Genomic DNA, 5,613 nt, shown 5'->3' on the forward strand with positions numbered 1-5,613 from the left:
CTTTATTTATAGGTTCTGTTGTCGAAATAGCAAAAGAAACTTTGTAAGACAAACATATCCTAAAAAAACCGAGCATACATTCTTATTAATAAGTGCAGTTTTAGTCGTACAGGGTGTACTTAATTCATTTTTAAGTGAACCGTTCCCATTTTCTAGGAGTTATACAAATGCTTTTATAAAAACAAGTCATTTTTTGGATTAAATTTGGATTTCCTATTTATATCTTCAGCACTGAATCAATATTTCATTAAATATATCAAGAGCAGGGCACAGTGGCTCACACCTGTAATCCCAGCACTTTGAGAGACTGAGGCGAGAGGATTGTCTGAGTCCAGGGGTTTGAGACCAACCTGGGCAGCTTGGTGAGACCTCATTTCTGCAATAAATCAAAAAATTAGCTGGACGTGGTGATATGTGCCTGTAGTTCCATAGTTGGAAGGCTGAGGCAGAAGGGTCACCTAAGCCCAGCAAGTTGAGGCTGCAGTGGCTGTGAGTGTGCCACTGCACTCCAGCCTGGGTGACAGTGTAAAACTTCAACTCAAACAAAACAAAAATATATATATATACACACACATAAATATATACACACATATATATAGAGAGAGATATTTACTGACATTAAGAGAGTGTTACGGTGCTATTGTAAACTTGTCATTGTTTTTCTCTATCTGTATTCAGGGATGGTCTTGGACCATGGACCAAGACTGAATTATCAGAGGGAATTAGAAAACCTTGGTGACTCACTAGCTGGTTAAGAAAATGAAAAATTCTTAAAGATACAATTATTAAAAGGGCTAGTGTCTTGAAGACTTTATAAAGAATTCGGCTCATATCTGTAATCCCAGCCTGGGATTGGGAGACTGTGGTGGGAGGATCACTTGAGGCTGGGAGTTCAAGACCAGCCTGGGCACATGACCCCATCCCTACTTAAATAATAATTAAAAAAAAAAAACAACTAATAAAAGGAAAAATAAATAGGAATTGATGATTTTTATAGTACAGAGATTTTCAGAGGAAAGGAAAAAAATGCAAAAGAGAAGATGCTCTTTGAAACTAGTCATAACCCTACTAGCAAAATCAGACAAAGATAGCACAAATAAAGAAAACAATAGACTGTTCTTACTTATCACCTGTTTGTAAAATCCAAAGTAAAATACTGGCAAATTGAATTAAACAGTACATTAAAACTATAGGATAAAGCTAGCCCGGGGATTTGAGGATGATGTGGTTTTAGGAAATATACTAATGTCACTTTACACAAAATTAATAAATCAAAAGAGGAAAACGACATGATCATCTCAGTTAATGACAAAGATATTAGATGAAGTTGAGGTGAGGAACTATTTCTGGACTAGGTTTAAGAAAAGAATGAGGCTTCCTCAACCTGATAAAGGGCAAAACCACCTAAAGCGTATAGTAAACCCAACTGGTAAAATATTTCCTATGAAAGAAAAGGTAATATTAAGAGCTCAGTTTCAGTGCTGTTGTTAATGCTGGGGGTCCCAGTCAATGGAATAGAGAGACTGAAGGAAAAGATACACAAATTCTTGAAGGAAAAGTAAAAATGTGTACTATTGGCCTGTGCTCTTTGCAGAGCATGTAATCTACCTAGAGAAGTCTAGAGAATTTGTCAACAAAGTGAGAAAACGAATAAATTAAATCTGGTTAAACGAAATCAAGAGGTTCTCTAATACTAGTACACTAGCAATAGCCTTTCAATTTGAGAAATACTATCAGTGTTGTTACATTTGATACGATTTACCTATTAATCCTTGGCCTAGTCAGCAGTTTCCTGTCCTAGACATGCTTTGAATTGTGAAGAGAACATTCCAGGAGATGAGGCTTTCAATTTCCTGCATGTCTCAACACAAAAGCCAAATGTTTTAAGGGGCTAACCCAAGGCTGATGGCTTCATGACAGCCCCAGAGAGCTAAATCCATTCTCCATGGTGCTCATCTCATCCTGTTCTGAAAAATTTCATTTTTGGGACAGCATTCCCTAACAGAATGTATCACTGAGTTTCCTACCTGAGACCCACACCTTAGTATCCTGCAAGAAAACCAAATAATATATTGAGGAAAATAGAAAAGAGATTCCCCTAAAAGTAACTGTTTTTTTTTTTTAGTGTACTACATGCTTGACAGTAAACAAAACAGCACAGAAAAGTGAACCTCTCCACTCTTCCATTGCTCTTCCTCCCTTCTCAGTTTACTTCTCATTAGTAATAAACCACTGTTGCTACCTTATGTATCCTCCTAAAATTTTCTCTACCTTTACAAAAATAGATATCCATTTTTTGGTGCTTTGTACACATCGTCAGTTATTCTGCGTTGCAGCTTGCCTTTTTTGCTTAACATATTCTCTGTTTTCCTCCTTTTTTCCACCTTACACTGGGCCTCGTTCCCTGACAGTTCTATATATTCCCTTGAGAGATCCTTTTCTCCCACTGCTCTCTTAATTCCTGAAGCCTTCCATTATCACTCTTTTTTTTTTTTTTTGAGTAAGGTGTCTCTTTCTGTCACCCAGGCTGGAGTGCAGTGGCTTGATCAAGGCTCACCACAGCCTTAACGTCCTGGGCTCAGGTGATGATCCTTCTGCTTCAGGCTTCCACAGCTGTGATTATAGGCAAGTGTCACGATGCCCAGCTAAATTTTTTTTATTTTTATTTTTTTGAGTTGGAGTCTTACTCTGTTGCCCAGGCTGGAGTGTAGTGGCACACTCCTGGACACTGCAGCCTTGACCTGCTGGGCTCAGGCGATCCTTCCTCCTCAGCCTTTCAAGTAGCCAGCACTATAGGCACGTTCTACCACGCCCGGCTAATTTTGATTTATTGTAGAGACGAACTCTCACCATGTTGCCCAGGCTGGTCTCATACCCTCAAGCTCAGGCATTCCTCTCGCCTTGGCCTTCCAAAGTGCTGGGATTATAGGCTTGAGCCACCACACCTGGCCAATTTTTTTTTTTTTTTTTTTTGATTTGTAGTCTCACTCTGTTGCCCAGACTGGAGTGCAAGTGGCACGCTTCCAGCCACCGCAGCCTCGACCTGCTGGGCTCCGGCGATCCTTCCACCTCAGCCTTCCAAGTAGCTGGAACTACAGGTGTGCGCTACCACACTTGGCTGATTTTTTAATTTTTATTGTAGAGATGAGGTCTCGCTAAGTTGCCCAGGCGGGTCTCGAACCCGCGGGCTCAGGCAGTTCACTCACCTCAGCCTCCCAAGGTGCGGGATTATAGGCTGAGCCACCAAGCCTGGCTCAATTTTTTTTATTTTTAAAAATTTTTTGTAGAGAGGAGGTCTTGCTATGTTGCCTAGTCTGGTCTCCTGGTCTCCTGTCTCGGCCACTTAAAATGCTAAGATTATAGGCATGACCACTGTGTCAACCACTCAAAACTTTTAGATATAGATATGTGTTTATTCTTTTTATTAACTCATTAAATAATCCAGTGATGGATTTTAACAGCTGCCCTAATTTTAAATATTGATGAGCATAAATAATACTTTGTTACCTGCAACGAGTAATTTGATGAAACTATCTTATTTCTTTTGGCTGCAGAATCACAGGTGCTGCCAGTACTACTGTGTGTCCTGTGTATTCTCATAATTAAAGAAAATTTTAATGTTCAGTTAGAGATTAGTGAAAGTAAAGAGGCAATTTTTTTCCCATCTAAGTGAATGAATTTCCTGAATTTTGTGAGCCCATGATCCTGCAACTGAAACTTGGTTCACATTTGAGGACACCAGTTCCTGATACTCAAGAGGTGGAATTTTCTCTCCTAGGCCTTGTTTCCTTTGGGCCTGGAAGTGGATTATCTTTCTTTGCCCGTTTTGTTACTTCCACATCACTCTTCCTCCCACTTTCCTTAGCATCAGACAAAAAACATTTTAAACCTCATGTCATCAGAAAATACCTCTTTGCAGCTTTCCATGGAACCTTGGCTTGACTTACTCCCTGCCTTATTCCATGATTTTATCTTCTGTGACTCTTTCTCTCCTTTACTTTATTTGGATTTTGATGTTCTATCTCAACATCCAGGGTAGGCGATTCTTCCACTACTACTTTCTTGGCCTCTTAGTTTTTTGACCTCCAATGTTTTCCATCCTATCTCAGTCTATCAACCTGCCCCTCTACCCCGTCATACTCCAGGTCTGTTATACCTTGTATAATAATAATGATAAATAGTGATTATAGGCCGGGCTCGATGGCTCAACCTGTAATCCCAGCACTTTGGGAGGCCGAGGCTGTGTGTTTGACACCAGCCTGCGCAACTTGGTTATCTCTACAATAAATCAAAAATTAGTTGGGCGTGGTAGCAGGTGCCTGTAGTTCCAGCTACTTGGAAGACTGAGGCGGAAGGATTGCCGGAGCCCAGCAGGTGGACTCTTGGGTGACTGTGAGTGTGCCCACTGGTACTCCAGTCTGGGTGACAGAGTGAGACTCCAACTCAAATGTTAATTATATTCACATTGTTGTACAACAGACTTCTAGAACTTTTTTCTTTTTCTGTAGTTATACACTTGTTTTTTAAACTTTTTAATTGACAAATAATAATTGTACGTATTCATGGAGTACGTAGTGATTTTAGATACATGTAATGTATAATGATCATGTTAGGTTAAGTAGCATATCCATCATCTTATACATTTATTTCTTGTGTCTGAAATGTTCAGTATCCATATAGCTGCTTGAAATTGTATATTATTGTTGGTTGTAGTTATCCAGTAGTGGTATAGAATACTAGAGCTTATTTTAAGATTTTTTTTTTTTGAGTTGGAGTCTCACTCTTGTCTCCCAGCCTGTAGTACAATGGCATGCTCACGGCCACTTCAGCCTCGACCTGCTGGGCTCAGACAGTACTTCTGCCTCAGCCTTCCAAGTAGCTGGAACTATAGATGCATGCCACCACGCCCAGCTAGTTTTTGTGATTTATTGTAGAGATGAAATCTCACCAAGTTGCCCAGACTGGTCTTGATTCCGTGGGCTCAGGCAATCCTCTTGCCTCGGCCTCCCAAAGTACTGGGATTATAGGCTGAGCCATTAAGCCCGGCCTACTTTTTTTTATTTTTTTAATAATGGTCATTTTATCTGGTGTGAAGTGATACCTCATTGCAGTTTTGATGTGCATTTCTTTGTTAATTAGTGATGTTGAGTGATTTTCTTATTTTTGTTGACCATTTGTATACCTTTGGAGAAGTGTCTATTCAAGCCCATTTTAAAATTAGGTTATTTGGAGTGTTTTTTTTTTTTTTTTTGAGTTGGAGTCTCACTTCATCACCCAGGCTGGAGTGCAGCGGTACACTCACAGCCAACCCAGCATCGATATGCTAGGCTCCGGCAATCTTTCTGCCTCAGCCTTCCAAGTAGCCAGAACTATAGGCACGTGCTACCATGCCCCAGTAATTTTTGATATATTGTAGAGATGAGGTCTCACCAAGTTGTCCGGGCTGGTCTCGAACTCGCGGGCTCAGGTAATCCACTTGCCTCGGCTTGAAGTTTTTTACTGTTACTGAGTAGTAGGAAGCCGGGCTCGGTGGCTCAGCCTGTAATCCCGTGTCTTTGGGAGGCTGAGGTGAGTGGATTGCCTGAGCCTGTGGGCTCGAGACCCGCCTGGGCA

This window comes from Carlito syrichta, unplaced genomic scaffold (genome assembly GCF_000164805.1).
Source record: "Carlito syrichta isolate Samal-C Ts95f unplaced genomic scaffold, Tarsius_syrichta-2.0.1 Scaffold304516, whole genome shotgun sequence".
NCBI lineage: Eukaryota > Metazoa > Chordata > Mammalia > Primates > Tarsiidae > Carlito > Carlito syrichta.